The sequence below is a fragment of the Heterodontus francisci genome, chromosome 33 (assembly GCF_036365525.1).
Source record: "Heterodontus francisci isolate sHetFra1 chromosome 33, sHetFra1.hap1, whole genome shotgun sequence".
Classification (NCBI taxonomy): Eukaryota; Metazoa; Chordata; class Chondrichthyes; order Heterodontiformes; family Heterodontidae; genus Heterodontus; species Heterodontus francisci.
The window spans coordinates 17,266,885-17,286,547 of NC_090403.1; the positions used below are offsets into that span (position 1 = coordinate 17,266,885).

The window sequence follows — 19,663 nt, forward strand, 5'->3', positions numbered from 1 at the left end:
AGGCTTGAGAGATGGAAATTCCTAAACTTGAATCTCATTAGAAGGTACCAGAGAATATACAGTCATGTGACCGTCTGCCCATCGCTGTGAAAGCGGGGAGTTTCCCTTGGACAAGAAGACAATCCAGTGACTCAATCTGTGCAGAAGGCAGAAGGGCTGTCTCTCTCTCCAGAAGTCCTGATGGGGCACGCGAAGCCTAGCTGCCAGCTGCTAGATCCAAGGCAAAGACACCGAGAAGGAAGCCCTCTGCTCAATTGTCTCCAAGGACAACTGTCAAAGCAGAACTTCAGGACCACAAATTCAACCAGAAGACTACTAAAGCTACCAGACCACAAAATGTATTTTTTTATATATTTGTTCTGGACTCTAATCCAACACAAATCTATTTCTCATTACTCTGTAATCTATTTGAGAGAGAGATTCTCGGGGTCGGGGTGGGGGGGGGGGGGGTCTGTGAAAGTGTAGCTGTGATTTTATTATTTTTATTTAGATCGGGTTTAGATTTTTTAAGTATAATAAACCCTCACCTCTTGTTTAAACTCAAGAAAACCTGTCCGGTTGGTTCTTTTACAATCACAACAAAAGTAAAACACACGCTGAAGTAGTAGGCACATCCACTGGTTAAAAAAGGAATAAATCCTGTTATGGTCAATTAAGAGGGAGGACAAGAGGGGAGCCTTGTGACCCCTCCTCACCTGATTGTAACAACACTTTTAATAAGAAATCTGTTAACTGACAGACCTGGAATTTATTTCACAGCCAGAAACGCCAATAAATTTGTAACTTCCTAGACAACTCCTATAATGAAAGGCCAGAGTTAAATTATAGGTGGGACTGTACAGAATATAACAGGAGACAGGCCTTTTCTTTCCAAGAAAGTGCCACCAAATCTAAAGTAAATATATTTTGTGCACTTGATTACAAGACTTATATGACAAAAGGCTCATATCTAATCATTGACTACAATGAGGGTCATAACTTCAGGCTAGTCTGAAAGTTGATCCAGACTTCCAGAGGCTAATTATTAGCTGAGGATGCACAGTGCTCTGCCTGTGGCAGGTTTTCCCAGGGCCAAGAGGACTCCAGATCAGTTCTCCAGCCAGGGTGACGTTGCAACCTCACGATCAAAGTCAAAGGAGTCACTTTGGAAAACGCATCATGCAAAGCACAAAGCAACATAGCCAATCTGGTGACGACCCCTTGGAGGTGAACTTCTGATGTTTTCAAAAAGGCTTGCAAAATATGTAGTCTTTTTTAAAAATTACTTGGGGGGAAAACAGGGTAAAAGATAAACTCTCGTACATTACGACAGTGGCTACAAAAGTACTTCATTGGCTGTAAAACGCTTTAGGATGTCCTGAGGCCGCGAAAGGCACTATAAAAATACAACTCTTCCTTTTCTCTAGATTTTGCTTCCCCTTGGCATGCCCATAACAAAGTTGTCACGTCCAGTGCATAGCCAGATACACAAGTCTCCAACACTTGCAGGCAGAAGGCTCAACCAAGTGTTGCTTCCTCTGTATCCTCTGCCTTGCCTAGCTATTGTGTTAACTTGATCTTGGCTCAGAACATCCCTCCTCTGCCTGCTGGTATTCTTGGAACAGTCGCAATTGTCAGGAATTCTGAAGTCCAAGATGGTTGATTCTAGTAATACCAACATCAGATGGCAGCCAGCACATTGGGCATCAGCTGCATTAACCACCTGGGTCAAGTCATGGACCTGTAGCCTCCCTCAACCCATCTGAAAGCAACTGCCCGGTCAGTTCCTGATTGGATATGAACCACATACCTTAAATACTTCTGCTAGTCGATGAGCATTTGGCCCAAGGATGAGTGGGTTTCAGGCTTCCCTCACTACGAGGAAGTACAAGCAGATTTACAAAAAGAGACATGTAGAGCAAAATACAATTCCAAAACTTCTTTTATGAAAGGAGGACTTTGCAGGTTGGTAAATTGCTGTACATTTTGCATCAGGCATGTATTGAAGGTAAAATTGAGCTTTGTATTTTCATACTAGTGTCTTCAGTCAGGTTTGCCATCTTTATAAAGGTAACAGGGCTTCAGTGTTTTCAAGTTTAATGTGAGGTTATCCACTTTGATCGGAAGAACAGATGTGCAGAGTATTTAGAGTCATAGAGAGATACAGCACCGAAACAGGCCCTTCGGCCCACCGAGTCCATGCCGACCATCAACCACCCATTTATACTAATCCTGTATTAATCCCATTTTTCCCTCTCACATCCCCACCTTCCCCCAATTCTCCTACCACTTACCTACACTGGGGACAATCTTTTACAATGGCCAATTTATCTATCAACCCACAAGTCTTTGGCATGTGGGAGGAAACCGGAGCACCCGGAGGAAACCCACGCGGTCACAGGGAGAACTTGCAAACTCCACACAGGCAGTACCCAGAACCGAACCCAGGTTGCTGGAGCTGTAAGGCTGACGGTGCTAGCCACTGTGCCGCCCATGTCTTAAATGGTAAGAGATCAGAAAGTGCAGATGTACAAAGGGACCTGGGTGTCCTCATCAATAAGTCACTGAAAGCTAAAATGCAGGTGCAGCAAGCAATTCAGAAAGGCCAATGGTATGTTAGTCTTTATTGCAAAGAGAATTTGAGTATATGAGTAGTGAAGTCTTGCTTCAATTGTACAGAATCTTGGTTAAACCACACCTGGAGTACTGTGTGCAGTTTTGGTCCCCTTACCTTAGGAAGGATATTATTGTCATAGATGGAGTGCAACGAAGGTTCACCAGACTTGTTCCTGGGATGGCGGGACTGTCCGATGAAGAGAGATTGGGGAAACTGGGCCTGCATTTTCTAGAGTTTCGAAGAATGAGGTGCAATCTCATTGAAACCTACAAAATGCTGAAAGGGATAGACAGGGTAGATGCAGCTAAGATGTTTCCCCTGGTTGGGGAGTCCAGAACCAGGGGACAATTTCAAAATAAGGGTGAAGCCACTTAGGACCGAGATGAGGAAATATTTCTTTACTCACAGGGTTATGAATCTTTGAAATTCTCTACCCCAGAGGGCTGTGGAAGCTCAGTCCATTGAATATCTTTAAAGCATAGATTGACAGATTTCTAAATACCAATGACAAAGGGATCGAGGGATAGTGTGGGAAAAAGGCATTGAAGTGGATGATCAGCTATGATCACACTGAATGGCGGAGCAGGCTCGATGGGCTGAATGGCCTATTCCTGCTCCTATATTTAGCCTGGCTTTGACGCCCAGATGACATGTTCAACTGGCCCTAGTTCCCTGCCTCCTTCTACTGCTCCGTTCTAACTGATCTGACAATTTACAGGAGCCCAAAACGTACTTTTACTGTACAACACGTACAAACCCCACGTCCCTTTCCAAAATACATTACTTATTGCACTTCAGTCTTAATCTTCAATACAGCCTAGATACATTTTCAAACAGGGTCACAGGGCTATAACTGGAAGTTAGAAACACTGCTATTGATTTGTCATGAAGAAGCACTAGAAAACTTAGCACAGCATAATGGATCCCTGAAATAGGAGAACACAGCAAGCTAGGCCACAAATCAGCACAGGGAAAGGGAAACAGGTGAAGCTGGAATTCTAAATACCCGTGCCTTTTCGACCCCTTCTACTCTAGATATTCTGATTTCTGTATTTTACATTACTCTATTAAGTACAGTGAGAGCATCTTTAATGGCCTGATCTCTGGATAAATTTTTAATATTGCTCAGAAAACCATTCTGCAAATTACTTCAGCTACTGAATCAAACCCTTACCTCCAAAGAACCTCTTTCACATTTTGAACACCACACCAGACCTTGCCCCAGTCCTTAACCATCAAATGTATTTTAAAGATAAACAACTGAGTATACACCAGTAATTTAATACATACATTTACCTTAGATATACTTAACAACTCCTTGAAAGGAAAACAGTAAATGGTCACAATCGATGTGCTAAGCTATTATTTTATAATTAACTGTTATACATGAGGTACTGTTTCCTTAATGTAGTCTTGCAAACTACAGAAATGAAACTGGCCGAATTCATCTATTGGCAGATTTCAACCAACTTTACTTGGCTCAACTCAACTTGATGAACAGTTCGAACTTATTACATACCCGTGAACATTAGCCTGAGCTTCCTGGATTTTAGTAACAGTCAGCCACACGCAAAAATAAGTCGCCAGTCATATACATAACTGATCAAGTTACAACGTATATTTTTGTTTGAACATGGAGATCCTTCCTCAAACGCAGACTGCATGATTGCAACACCTCAGTTCTGTCTGTAAATATGACCTTCCTGATGTTACTTACTGTATCAATTAGCCCTCCCACTCCAACGTCCAAGTCCAGGTCTTTGACCTGCTGCATTGTTCCAGCTAAGTTCATTGTAAGCTTGAAGGACTGCATTTAATATTTCTTCTGTGCACTTTGCACACTCCTGTTCTAAACAATGACTTTAGCAATTTCAGAACTTAGTTATTTTACAACTTTTGGAGAAATGGGATGGAGATGCACAACGGATCTGGTAGCAGCTGGGGAGGAGAGAGGTTGCCATTGTGGGGGTAAACTGCAACAATAACTTGGATTTATATCACACTTAAATGTAGTAAAAGGTCCCTAGTTGCTTCATAGGAGTATTATAAAAACAATTATTTGCTAACTAACCATACAAGATATTAAGACAGGTGATCAAAATCATGGTCAAAGGTAAGTTTTAAGAGTGTTTTAAAGGAGGAGAGAGAGGTAGAGGGAGAGGGGTTTAGTGGGGGAATTACAAATCTAGACAACTGAAGGCAAGGGTATCAATGGTAGAGCAATGAAAATCAGGAATGAGCAAGAGGCCAGAGTTGGAGGGGCACAGACATCTGGGGGAAGTAGGGCAGCAGGAGGTTACAGAGATAGAGAGGGGAAAGGCCATGGAGGAATTTGAGAAAAAGGATAAGAATATTTAAACTGATGCATTTCCAGGCCAGCGGATCGGCAAGCACAGGGCGATGGATGAATGAGTCTTGGTGCAAGTTAGAATGTGGGCAGAACAGCCAATAGAAGTCATATCAAGAATGCTAATGCCTATCATAGAAGCTACACAAGTACATAGAAACTGCAACATGGAAATAGGTTAGTGACCCAAGCAGCCCACATGATCAGCTGCGGCTCAGTTGGTAGCACACTCACCCGAGTGAGAAGGTTGTGGATTCAAGACCCATTCCAGGACTTGAGCACATAAATTAAAGCTGACACCCCAGTGCAATACTGAGGGAATGCTGCAATGTCGGAGACGACGTTAAACTGAGGCCCCTTTCAGGTGGATGTAAAAGAACCCATGGCATCATTTTGAATGGCAGCAGGGGAGTTATCCCCAGTGTCCTGGCCAATATTTATCCCTCAATCAAAAAAAACCAGATTATCTGTGGTCATTATCACACTGCTGTTTGTGGGAGCTTGCTGTGCACAACTTGGCTGCAACGTCTCCTACAACAATGACAATAGTTCAAAAGTACTTCATTTGCTGTAAAGCACTTTGGGACGTGCTGTGTAAAGGCTTGCTACCCAACCCGAACCCGACGGGACCTGACGTGTCGGGTTGGGCCGTTCTTCCGGGTCGGGCCAGGTCCAGGTCGGGGACACACAACAAAGTAAGTGTTAAAAGTTAAAAACTCACCTGAGCTGCGAGTCCGGGATGTCAAGCAGGAAAACTGAGTTTGCATAGTGAGCGTCTCTATGACGTCATCACGCTCATGCTGCAGCTTCCGGCAGATTGGGAGTCGGAAGGTATGTAAAGGGAACATTGCGGTGGTTGGGTCGGGCTCGGCTCGGGCTTTTTTTGTCACTTGAGCAGGCCTTTAGTGTTGTGATCATTAAAGCTGCTATATAAATGCAAGTCTGTCTTTCTTTCTTGGTGTTTGTTGTCCATAGTCACCCCATGTCCCTGTTCTGCTCCCCCTCTCCTTCAACCCATCCAACTGATTCTTAACTCGTGGTATGGTCTCTGCTTCTATCACTAATGGTGCATTTCGCACCTCACACCGTTGATTAAAAAGATTTCTGCTGTCTCTGATTGAAATCTCTTCCATTTAATCTTCCACCTATGTCCCCTTCGCTCTCTGCTCCTTAAACGCTAGCCTCTTCTGCACCAATGGTGACCGTGCCTTCAACTGCCGAGGCCTCAAGCTCTGGAATTTCCTCTCTAAACCTCTCTGCCTCTCTCCTCCTCCAAGACATTCCTTAAAACCTACTTCTGTTTAAGTTTCCGGTCATCTGCCCTAATATCTCATACATCGTGGGAAAATGTGAAGTTGTTCACTTTGGCAGGAGGAATAAAAAAGTACAGTATTACTTCAATGGAGAATGACTGCAGAATTCCAAGATGCAGAGGGATCTAGTTGTTGTAGTGCATAAGTAAAGGTTAGTATGCAGGTACAGCAAGTAATAAAGAAGGCTAATGGAATGCTATCCTTTATTACGAGAGGAATTAAAAATAAAAGTAAGGATGTTATGCCTCAGTTATACAGGGCATTGGTGAGACCACATCTCGAATACTGTGTGCAGTTTTGGTCTCCTTATTTAAGGAAAGATATAAATGTATTGGAGGCGGTTCAGAGGTGGTTTACTGGATTGATACCTGGTATGAGTGGGTTGTCTTATGAGGAAAGGTTTGACAGACTGGGCTTGTTTTCACTGGAATTTAGAAGAGTGAGGGGAGACTTGATTGAAGTATACAAGATCCTGAATGGTCTTGACAAGGTGGATGTGGAAATGATGTTTTCTTTTGTGGGTGAGGTCAGAACTAGGGGGCACCGGGCACTGTTTTAAAATTAGGAGTCGTCCTTTTAGGACAGAGATGAGGGGAAATTTTTTCTCTCAGAGCGTTGTGCGACTTTGGAACTCGCTGCCTCAGAAGGTGATGGAGCGGGGGCGGTCACTGAATATTTTTAAGGCGGAAGTTAATAAATTCTTGTTAGGCAAGAGAATCAACGGTTATCGGGGGTAGTTGGGAGGGTGCAATTCAAGACACAAACACATCAGCCATGATCTTATTGAATGGCGGAGCAGACTCAAGGGGCCGAATGGCCTACGTCTGCTCCTAATTTGTATATTTGTATGTATGATAAATCACCTGGACCAGATGAGCTTCGGAGGTGGCTATAGGGATCGTGGATGCATTGGTGGTTATCTTTCAAAATTCTATAGATTCTGGAAAGGGTTCTTGCAGACCGGAAAGTAGCAAATATTACCCCACTATTTAACAATGGAGCGAGAGAGAAAATGGAGAACTACAGACCTGGTACTTTGACATCAGTAGTCGGGAAAATGTTAGAATCTGTTATAAAGGATGTGATAACTAGACACTTTAAAAAAATATATGATTGGGCAGAGTCAACATGGATTTATGAAAGGGAAATCATGTTTGACAAACCTGTTGGAGTTTTTTTTGAGGATGTTACTTGCAACATAGATAAAGGAGAACCAGTGGATGTGGTGTATTTGGATTTTCAGAAGGCTTTTGATAAGGTTCCACACAGGAGGTTAGAGCACATAGAATTGGGGATAAAATACTGGTATGGACTGAGAATTGGTTAACAGACAGAAAACAGAGAGTTGGAATAAACGAGTCATTCTCAGGATGGCAGGCTGTTTCTAGTGGGGTACCGCAAGGATCAGTGGTGGGGCCACAGCTGTTCACAATCCATATAAATGATTTGGATATGGGGACCAAATGTAATATTTCCAAATTTGCTGATGACACAAAACTAGGTGGGAATGTAAATTGTGAGGAGGATGCAGGAGACTTCAAGGGAATCTGGACAGGCTAAGTGAATGGGCAAGAACATGGCAGATGGAATAGAACATGAATAAGTGAGAAGTTATCCACTTCGGTAGAAAAAAAAAACGAAAGACAGAGTATTTCTTAAACAGTGAGAGGTTGGGCAGTGTTAATGTCCAAAGGGACTTGGAAGTGTCACTAAAAGCTAGCATGCAGGTGCAGCAGACAATTAGGATGGCAAATGGTATGTTGGCCTTCATCGCAAGGTGCTTTGTGTACAGGAGTAAAGAAGTCTCGCTGCAATTGTATAGAGCCTTGGTGAGACCACACCTGGGGTATTGTGTACAGTTTTAGTCTTCTCATCTAAGGAAGGATATACTTACCATAAAGCGAGTGCAAGAGAGGTTCACCAGACTTATCCCTGGGATGGTAGGATTGTCTTATGAGGAGATATTGAGGAAACTGGGCCTGAATTCTCTAGAGTTTCGAAGAATGCGGTAGGGAATATGGGATTAATGTTGGTTAGTATCAATGGGTGGTTGATGGTCGGCACAGACTTGGTGGGCCAAAGGGCCTGTTTCAGTTCTGTATCTCTCTATCTCTCTCTATGTGCCGAAGTGTTAGTTATTGTTTGACAATGCTCCTGTGAAGCTTTTGGATGCTTTTACTACATTTGGGGTGCTATATAAATGCAAGTTGTTGCTGCTTGCTCCTACTCACTCTTGTTTTGTTCAGTCTTATAAAGTGCTCATATCTTCCAGTTCTGATGAAAGGGTCACACCTGAAACCTTAATCAGTCTTTTCCAAGACTCTAACAATTTAAATAAAAGTCTGACAACTACCACACAGCACACCTGTCCTTGGTGAATTTAGCATCAGTGTCACATTTACACAGCAACAGTTTAGTTTGGATTTTGAGACGTCAATGTCCACGAGCCAGCTGCTGGCATTTAATTGACTTAAAAATTTCCTTATCCCAACTACAAAGCCATAGGCCCAGTTGTTCATGGGTCTACAAGTCCGTCACCAGAATTGCAGAGATGGATTTAACAATAGAAACACTGGAGCCGGCTCACAAACGCTGGTCATCTGCAGTATGAACTAAAACAACAGCAACAGTATAAAAGCAGCTTCAGAGGTATTTGTGATACTAGCCTAGATGAACCTGGAAGATTTACTACATATTTGAATGTCAAAGATCTGGTCCCCCTTCCCAAGACAGCAAAGAGTTCACTGGGTCCAGTGTGGTCAGGTGCAGCACTACCACCAAAGGAGGCTGTTCAACCCATCTTCTCTGTCACCTCTTTGCTAGAAGAATCCAAATAATTTTATGGCTCAGCTCTCTCTCCATAGTCCTGTATCATTTTCTGCTTTAAATAAATATTTACACACTCCTCCCTTAAAAGCTGCAATGGGGTCATCATAGCTGAGTTCTTACCTGACGTGCACACACACTTCAAAGCAGGGCTTGCCGAACGATAATCAAAAGCTGGAATCCTGGCTGTTTCTTCCCTTCCCTATCTCAGATGACAGCATCATTGTCCTGGCTGAGATCAGTTAACTCAACAACCTAAACCCTCACTTAAAATTCAGCCAGTAACTAACTCCAAAGAATCTATCATTCTGCATATAAGCCAACAAACCTCCTTGATTAGACACTCCAGTTTTTCATTTCCAGGGATATATCCTTCTACATCCAAACTCTGTGCCAGTTAATTAACTACATGTTTTCCTAATATACTTGCATGAATAACACATGGGATAAAGTATTTTTAAACCTACGAAAATTATTAGATAAAGCGTTCCATTGAAATAATCTCAGTACACACAGCATGGGCCACAAGGCTACTGAAAGGGAAGCCAGGAAGAAGCCAACACAACTCCCAACCAGGACCCTGAAATTCCTCAAAATAAAACTGAAGAATGTGTTTTTCTCCGCAGCTAACCTTATGCAATCACATTCCGCCAATTTCATTAACACTGTTTTAAAGTACAGGGAGAAACAGTAATTTTCCAAGTTCATTAAAAGAGGAATTTTGGGCCTCTTCCCTCAGTTGAGCTTCAAATAATTAGGAAGGGGGTGAGAGAGAATGGCATTCTCAGATTATTCCTGGATTTGCCACTGGCCAATCTGAGTAAGGATGAGGATGGTCTCACTCCCTACCTCTGCTCTATTGGCTGGTGGGCAAAATGGCACAGAAGGAACCTGCAAGTCGACGGACTGTGGAAAAACAAATTCAAATGGGAAATGACAACTGTGACTGGCAGATCACAGCCGATATTCTCAGCACACACAGAATCCATTACCCCAGCCTGGCTCTCGTGAAATACCCTGATTTTTCTCACCCTCCACTTCATTTTCTGTCTCTGTGCATCTTTTCAGCCCTGCTATCTCTCCACTCTGTTGCTCAATATGAATACATTTCCCTTCCATATCACTCCTTCTTGTCACGTCACTGTCTCTCAGCCCCTGGCTGCTCCCAGCTGTTTACAGATTCTGCACACTTCTAAAAGCATGTCTCCCCTCTTCGCCCTTAGCTGCTCACAATTCCAAATTCTAACTGCTGTTATGACTGGTGCTCTCCTCCTCCTCTCAGGCACAATCCTCTCCTTTCCAACACTTCCTCACTCTTCACCCTCCCCTTCAGTTCTTGCAGACAACTCAGCAATCAATAATATATCAAATACTTAAAAACCTCCTCACCACTGTGCGTTCTCTCTCCCAAATACTATCCAACACCAGACCTTCTCAAATCTCAAACTTTACCTCTTCCAAGCCTTCAGCCTTAAGTTATCCAAAGCTATACCACCTTTCCTTCCCACTCTAGTGGTTACATACATTCCCGATTCTGCTATCCTACCCAACTACATCCCAAGTGCTTGCAGACCACAGACCCTCCCCATAACCATTTTCTACTTCCTGCCGGAATCACTAACCAAAAGAGGATACGCTTTAACAGAAGGGATCATCAGACCTCCCCCTCCCATAGTAGTGTTGTGCTGTTACCTCACCTATTTAAGAGAATGACTCTACTTTCCACATACATATCTTAGTACATCAATTCACCCTTCTGCACCAGCACTGTATTCCTAGATTAATTTATGTTTTCTACTTCTGCACTGACTCTGAAACATCCCAGTATATTCAGCACTACCGTCATTACATCCTATCTAATTCTGCACTAACTCTGGATAGCTGCATCAGGACATACCACCATATTCCATGCCTGCTTTGTATACCCACACTGAATATCTTTGTATATTATACAGCATTTCTGGATACTTTAGCATATCCTACACTAACTCAATACTTTATATAATTTGGAAAATTCTGCACTGCTTCTGTAAAGTTGCATCAGAATAGCTTGATTTATCTTTTTCCTTTCCCAGGAGATTGCATGACTGAGGTAGAGAGTGGACTGATGGTGCATGCACATGTTGCATAAATCAGCTGGCCTTTTCCTGCCTTTTTTTAACTTATGCTTATATATTCCAAACTGTCAACTCTGCCATGGTTTTGCATATGTGCATTGATAATGTCTTGGAATATCCTACATAATGCTTTGTATGCATTATTATATCTCAACATATTCTGCTCAGCTCTGTAAATCTGCAATTAAACATACTGTCCAATATATTATATATATATATATATATATATATATATATATAGTACATTATCTCCATATCACATTAAAATATCTAAGTATATTCTGCACCCTTTGCGACACCTGTATTACCATTCAAAGCCAAAATCTGATACAGTTGTATTTAGTTCTCTCAGCATATCCTGGTGTATCAGTTCTGTATCCTGCACAGTTATATCTCATTGTATGATGGTTCTTCCTAGCTAATTTAGTATTTCCTGGCATATTCTGCACTGGTCCAGTTTTTTTTAAATATTACTATAATATGCAAAATCCCATATACTTGCATTGCTATAGTCTGCACCAGTACTTGCAACAGCTTTATATAACTCCATAATTACATGTAGGCATTTGTGCCTTATCTGCTTCAGTTTAACAACATAACGTGCCAGCTCACTAAACCTGCATTAAACTCTCAAATTTCTGCATCAGTATTAGTATATCCCATTGTATTTAACATCAGCTCTGGATATCTTCATTAGTACATCTCAGTATATTCAGTATACTATATACTAATACATTCTGTGCAACCTCTCCATAAATGCATTAATATATCCCCATGTATTCTGTACATTGCATTAATATACATGCAGTATACTTTGTGCAGGCACTGTGTATATGGATTAGTATATCACAGTGCATTTGATGATAGCTGTCAGTGTATAGAAGTGTAACCCAGGATATTCTGCACCAATTCTAAATACCAGCTCTTGTACATCCCAGTATATTTTATGCTTATACTTAGATATTCTGCAAAAATTCAGCATACTTGCATTTGCATATCCCAATATATTTTGCTTGGTGTAGCTAAATTTATATATCCCAGCATATTCTACACCAACTCTGCAAATTGTATTATGATCCCATCAACTCTGCATCAGTTCAACCTACATATAATGGGAAAACCCAGAATTATACATATGTATTAGCAAGTCCCAGAATATTCGGCACCAGCTCAATAAAGCAGCATTAACATATCCCGCTATATTGTGCATCATCTCAGTATACCTGCATTTGTGTATGGTGGTCAGTTTGTTCCCGGTTTTGATATATCCCGGTACACTTCGGCCTGCCTCAGTCCCCTGCCGTGGGCCGCCTTCTGCCTGCTCCAGGCTCCGGTTTGTCCCGGAGCACTGGGCCCGCGCCCCTCACTCTCTTCCTGCAGGATTTAGCCCCGACGCTGCGCAGCTCCCACCGTCTCCATGGCGGCTCCAAGTCGGAGGGGCCCCAGCCCCCAGATGTGCGCGGACAGGCTGCACTGGGCCGCACGGCGACAGCACTCTTCCGGACCAACAGCTCTAAGCTCAGAGCCGCCAAACCGCTCAGCGTCACACCGCGCACGCGCAAACGATCTGCGCCAGCGGCCGGCAGCATTCGCTGGTGCGCTTGCGCAGGACGCAGCTCTGCCCTGCTGCACGCGCTGACTCGTCCTCGGAGGGCGCATGCGCATGACGGGTTCCCTGGTTGTGGGCGCATGCGCGGCGCGGGAACAGTTGGCGTCAGATGACAGAAAAATAAACTTGTTCGTCCTCCAAGATACAGATATTCCAAGTATAGAAGCCATGATAATCTTACATCAGCTGAGATGGACGGGACATGTGGTTAGAATAAAATAAAAGCAAAATGTGGTTAGAAACTTCAAGTTGTGACTGCCCAAACAGGTGCTCTCCTCAGCTAAGCCAGGGAGCCAAAGCAAACGTTTCAAAGACAATCTCAAAGCCTCAATTGAAGGTCTGCTCTATTGACATCAACACATGGAAAGCAGATGCCCAATCGCAATCAAAATGGCAACTTATCATCAAAAAAGTGTCAAGACCTTCCAGTCAACAAGAGCAGTCACTGAAAGAGAACCAGAGAGATGGAAAGAGAGAGAGCAGCTGCTTGAGCTGACAATCTTTTTTTATTCATTCATGGGGTGTGGGTGTCGCTGGCCAGGCCAGCATTTATTGCCCATCCCGAATTGCCCTTGAGAAGGTGGTGGTGAGCTGCCTTCTTGAACTGCTGCAGTCCATGTGAGGTAGGTACACCCACAGTGAGTTCCAGGATTTTGCCCCAGCGACGGTCAAGGAACGGCGATATAGTTCCAAGTCAGGATGGTGTGTGACTTGGAGGGGAACATACAGGTGGTGATGTTCCCATGTATTTGCTGCCCTTGTCCTTCTAGTTGGTAGAGGTCACGGGTTTGGAAGGTGCTGTCAAAGGAGCCTTGGTGCGTTGTTGCAGTGCATCTTGTAGATGGTAATCACTGCTGCCACTGTGCGTCGGTGGTGGAGGGAGTGAATGTTTGTGGATGGGGGTTCCAATCAAGCGGGCTGTTTTGTCCTGGATGGTGTCGAGCTTCTTGAGTGTTGTTGGAGCTGCACCCATCCAGGCAAGTGGAGAGTATTCCATCACACTCCTGACTTTTGCACAGTAGATGGTGGACAGGCTTTGAGGAGTCAGGAGGTGAGTTACTCGCCACAGGAATCCTAGCCTCTGACCTGCCCTTGTAGCCATGGTATTTATATGGCTTCTCCAGTTCAGTTTCTGGTCAATGGTAGCCCCCAGGATATTGATAGTGGGGGTTTCAGCGATGGTAATGCCATTGAATGTCAAGGGGAGATGGTTAGATTCTCTCTTGTTGGAGATGATCATTGCCTGGCACTTTTGTGGCATGAATGTTACTTGCCACTTATCAGCTCAAGCCTGCCACCACTTCTACCGGCCAACAACCAATGTACCCACTGTGGGAGAGCCTGCAAGGCTCATAAGCTATCTGTGAACCCACAGCCAACACTGACATCTCACTTCCACCATCTCCAGCCATCCACAAGGAAGAATCATGCTTGACACGAGGGATTGCTGATAATGGTGTTGGGTGTGACAGAGCAGGCGCCAAGCAGCCTCATCGTGCAGTCTAGGCCTTCTTTGAGTTTGCTGAGTAAATTCATGATTTAACATTGAAGAGGCTTAAAAAGGGTCTGAGGGGAAAGGTATGAGGGGAAGGGTGTAAAGGGGGAAGGATGTAAGGGGGAACAGGGAAGATGGGGGAGGGGCAATGGTGTGACAGAGTGGGAGCAAGGCTGTAATGGGAAGGAGCAAGAGGGGAGAGTGTGGGGGGAGGGATGTGGGTGAGGGGGAGGATGTAGGCAGGAAGGTGGGGAGCGTGAGGGGGTAGAGTGTGGGGTGGAGAGGGGGAGAATGTAAGGTGTGGAACGTGTGGACGGGAGGGGGTGGGGTATGAGTTGGAGAGGGTGTCGGGATTGAGTGTGAGGTGGATTGTGTGGAAGGGGCTGTAGAGTGTGTTGGGGAGGGGAGAGTGCCCAGTCGTATAGAATGGGCAGGGTAGGAGATTTCCCAGTTACATAGAGTGTATAACACAGAAAGAGACCATTCCAGCCAACTGCAGTTTATACTCCACAGAGCTTCCTGCTACCCCTCTTAATCTATCTCGTTCCACTCTATTTCTTTCTCCCTCATGAATTTATCTAGCTTCCCCTTAAATAGATATATGCTATTCACCTCAACTACTCCATATGCTAGCAAGTTCCACATTCTCACCCCTCTCTGGTTAAAAAAGTTTCTCGAATTCCGTATTGAATTTATGTAGTGATTATTTTATATTTATGGTGTTACTTTGAATTCTCCCACAGTAACATAGTAGTTATGTTACACAGCTAGTAATCTAGAGGCGTAGATTAATGTTTTGGAGATATGGAAATTTAAATTCAGTTAGTTAAGTAAAACTGGAATTTAAGAAAATAAGCTAGTATTAGTAATGGTGACGATGAAATGACCAGATTGGCATAAAACCCATCTGGTCCACCAATGTCCTTCAGGGAAGGAATTCTACTCCCAGTCTGGCTTAATTTATGTAATTCCAGATCCACAGAAATGTGTTGACTTTTAACTGCCCACTGAAATGGCCAAGCAAGCCTCTCTGTTGTCAAGAAGGTGGCTCACCACCAACTTCACTTTGCCAGCAATGCCCGCATCCCATGACTGAATAACTATCAAACCCTTTCGTAATTAAAGATGTCTATCAAGTCATTCTTCAGCCAAATCTTTTCTAAAGAAAAGAGCCTGTTTTTCTATTTCCAAAATATACTTTATTCATAAAAATCTGTAAAAAATACATTACCAAACAGTTTCAAACAGCACCAAGTCAAAAAATACAAACAGTGCAAAGGTGATCAGTTTCCTTCAATACAATCGTGAGTTGCCTCACAACCCTTCCATTTCATTTGTCATGCCATATACATTTTTACATTTTACAGCACACAAAATTTTCCGGATATAGTTCGAGGGGTTTCCCATGGATCCAGCCCCTCAGTTCATCTTGGTGGGGAAACCTTACACAGTGGTCTTTCCCCATTGAGCCTTTGCTGCGGCTGCCCCAAGCTTTAGTGCGTCCCTCAGCACGTAGTCCTGGACCTTGGAATGTGCCAGTCTGCAACATTCGATCGTGTACAACTCTTTGCGCTGGAAGACCAGCAAGTTTTGGGCAGACCAAAGGGCGTCTTTCACCGAATTGATAGTCCTCCAGCAGCAGTTGATGCTTATCTCAGTGTGCGTCCCTGGGAACAGCCCATAGAGCACAGACTCCTGTGTTACAAAGCTGCTTGGGATGAACCTCGACAAAAACCACTGCATCTCTTTCCACACCTGCTTTGCAAAGTCACATTCCAGAAGGAGTTGGGCAACCGTCTCTTCCCCACCACAGCCACCGCGAGGGCATTGTGCGGAGGGGGTGAGACTTCGGGCGTGCAGGAAGGATCTGATGGGGAGGGCTCTTCTCACCACCAGCCAAGCTACATCTTGGTGCTTGTTTGAAAGTTCTGGTGATGAAGCATTCTGCCAAATGACTTTGGCGGTCTGCTCGGGGAACCATCCGACAGGATCCATCCTCTCCTTTTCCCGTAGGGCCTTGAGAACATTCCGTGCAGACCACTGCCTGATGGATCGGTGGTCAAAGGTGTTTTTCCGCAGAAACTGTTCCACGAAGGATAGGTGGTATGGCACGGTCCAACTGGATGGAGCGTTCCGCGGCAATGTGACCAGGCCCATCCTTCGCAACACCGGGGACAGATAGAACCTCAGCACGTAGTGACACTTGGAATTTGCGTACTGGGGATCTACACACAGCTTGATGCAGCTGCACACGAAGGTGGTCATCAGGCTGAGGGCGACGTTGGGTACATTTCTCCCGCCCTTATCCAGAGGTTTGAACATCGTGTCCCTCAGGACCCGGTCCATTTTGGATCCCCAGATGAAGCGGAAAATGGCTCGGGTGACCACCACAGCGCATGAGTGGGGTATGGGCCAGACCTGCGCCACGTACAGCAACAACGTGAGCGCCTCGCACCCGATGACCAGGTTCTTACCCACAATGGAGAGAGATCGCTGCCCCCTAAAGAAAAGAGCCTTTGCCTGTTCAATCTTTCCTGATAGTTTAATCCTTCAGCTTTGGTGTCATGTTTGTAAATCCTTTTTGTACCTTCTCCAGATCCCCTACACCCTTTTTATAGTTATGGTAACTGGAACTATGCACAATACTCCATGTGTGGTTTAACCAAGAATCTGGACAAGTTCTAATGCTCTAGAAATGAATCCTGGTGCTTTGTTTGCTTTTGTTTCTATATCTCATTTACATGCTGGCCCTCTGTGACATCTTCCACAAACAATGTCAAGTTCCACATGTGCACTGACGATACCAAGCTCTACCTCAAAACCACCTCTCCTGACCCCTTCACTGCCTCTGATTTGCCATGCTGCTTGTCCAGCAGCCAGTACCAGGTGAGCAGCCATTTCCTCCAGCTAAATATTGGAAACACTGAAGACTTTGTCTGTGGTTCTCTCCACAAACACTGTTCCCTAGCCACTAAGTTCATCCCTCTCCCTGGCAATTGTCTGAAGCTGAATTACACTGTTTGCAACATTAGTGTCCTATTTGACCCTGAGATGAGTTTCTGGCGACATATCCATTCTATCACCAAGACTGCCTACTTTTACTTCTGTAAAGTCATCTGCCTCCAATCCTGCTTCAGCTCATCTGCTGCTGACACCCGCATCCATGGCTTTGTTATCTCTAGACTTGACTATTCCAATGCTCTCCTCACCGGCCTCCCATTTTCCACCCTCCATAAATGTGATTCAAAACTCTGCTGCCGCTATTCTAACTTGCATTCACCCATCGCCCCTGTGCTTACTGACCAACATTGGCTCCTGGTCTGGCAATGCCTCGATTTTACAAGTATTCAAATCCCTCCAAGACCTGTTCCTTCCATGACCTCACCCCCTTCCTATCTTTGTTACCTCCTTTAGCTGTATGACGCTCCAAGATATCTCTGCTCCTCCAATTCTGCCTCTCCTGCATCCCCAGTTTCCTTTGCCCACCATTGCTGGCTGTGCTTTCAACTGCCTTGGCCTTAGCTCTGGAATTCCTTCTATAAAGCTCTCTGCCTCTCCCTTATTTAAGAAACTCATTAAAAGCTCCCTCTTTGAGCTTTTAGAAACATAGAAAAATAGGAGCAGGAGTAGGCCATTTGGCCCTTTGAGCCTGCACCTCCATTCAATACGATCATGGCTGATCATCCAAACTCAGTTCCCGCTTTTTCCCCGTATCCCTTGATCCCATTAGCCCGAAGAACTATATCTAACTCTTTCTTGAATATATTTAATGATTTGGCCTTGACTGATTTCTGTGGTAGAGAATTCCACAGGTTCACCACTCTCTGGGTGAAGAAATACCTCCTCATCTCAATCCTAAATGGCTTACCCCTTATCCTTAGACTGTGACCCCCTGGTCCTGAACTCCCCCGCCATCGGGAACATCCTTCCTGCATCTTGTCTGTCCAGTCCTGTTAGAATTTTGTAGGTTTCTATGAGATCCCCTCTCATTCTTTGAAACTCTAGCGAATACAAGCCTAATGGACCCAATCTCTCTTCATATGTCAGTCCTGCCATCCCAGGAATCGGTCTGGTGAACCTTCGCTGCACTCCCTCCATAGCAAGAACATCCTTACTCAGATTAGGAGACCAAAACTGCACACAAGATGTGGTCTCACCAAGGCCTTGTATAATTGCAGCAAGACATCCTTGCTCCTGTACTCAAATCCTCTCCCTATGAAGGCCAACATACTATTTGCTTTTTTAACTGCCTGCTGCACCTGCATGTTTACTTTCAGCGACTGGTGCACAAGGACGCCCAGGTCTCGCTGCACCTCCCCCTTTCCCAATCTATCACTGTTCAGATAATAATCTGCCTTTCTATCCACCAAAGTGGATAGCCTCACATTTATCCACATTATACTGCATCTGCCATGTATTTGCCCACTCACTCAACCTGTCCAAATCACACTGAAGCTTCTCTGCATCCTCCTCACAGCTCACACTCCCACCCAGCTTTGTGTCATCTGCAAACCTGGATATATTACATTTAATTCCCTCATCAATATATATTGTGGATAGCTGCGGTCCTAGCATTGATCCCTGCGGTACCCCACTAGTCACTGCCTGCCACTCGGAAAAAGACCCGTTTGTTCCTACTCTTTGTTTCCTGTCTGCCAACCAGTTCTCTATCCATGCCAGTACCTTACCCCCAATCCCATGTGCTTTAATTTTGTACGCTAATCTCTTAAGTGGAACCTTATCGAAAGCCTTCTGAAAGTCCAAATACACCACATCCACTGGTTCTCCCTTATCTGTTCTACTAGTTATATCCTCAAAAAATTCCAGTAGATTTGTTAAGCATGATTTCCCTTTCGTAAATCCATGTTGACTTTGTCCGATCCTATCATTGTTTTCCAAGTGCTCTGCTATTACATCTTTTATAATGGGCTCTAGCATTTTCCCCACTACTGATGTCAGGCTAACCGGTCTATAATTCCCTGTTTTCTCTCTACTTCCTTTTTTAAATAGTGGAGTTACATTAGCTACTGTCCAATCCGTTGGAACTGTTCCAGAGTCTATAGAATTTGGAAAATGACCAGCAATGCATCTACTATTTCTAGGGCCACTTCCTTAAGTACTCTGGGATGTAGATTATCAGGCCCGGGGGATTTATCGGCCTTCAATCCCATCAATTTCCCCAACACCATTTCCCTACTAATACTGATTTCATACAGTTTCTCCTTCTCACTAGACCCTTTGTTCCCCAACATTTCTGGGAGTTAATTTGTGTCCTCCTTTGTGAAGACAGAACCAAAGTATGTATTTACTTGTTCCCCATTATAAATTCCCCTGTTTCTGACTATAACGGACCCACATTT

General features: G+C 44.2%; 1 protein-coding gene across 2 annotated transcripts in view; it reads right to left on the reverse strand.

Annotated features, from left to right (window-relative positions):
- The window catches only part of map3k3 (mitogen-activated protein kinase kinase kinase 3), a 162,844-nt gene extending 150,099 nt beyond the window's left edge, over positions 1 to 12,745 (reverse strand). For both annotated transcript variants that reach the window (XM_068013134.1, XM_068013133.1), the window contains exon 1: positions 12,423 to 12,745. The gene's annotated coding sequence lies outside the window, so the exon portion shown is untranslated. The remainder of the gene's footprint in view (positions 1 to 12,422) is intronic.
- Positions 12,746 to 19,663: the final 6,918 nt, after the last annotated feature.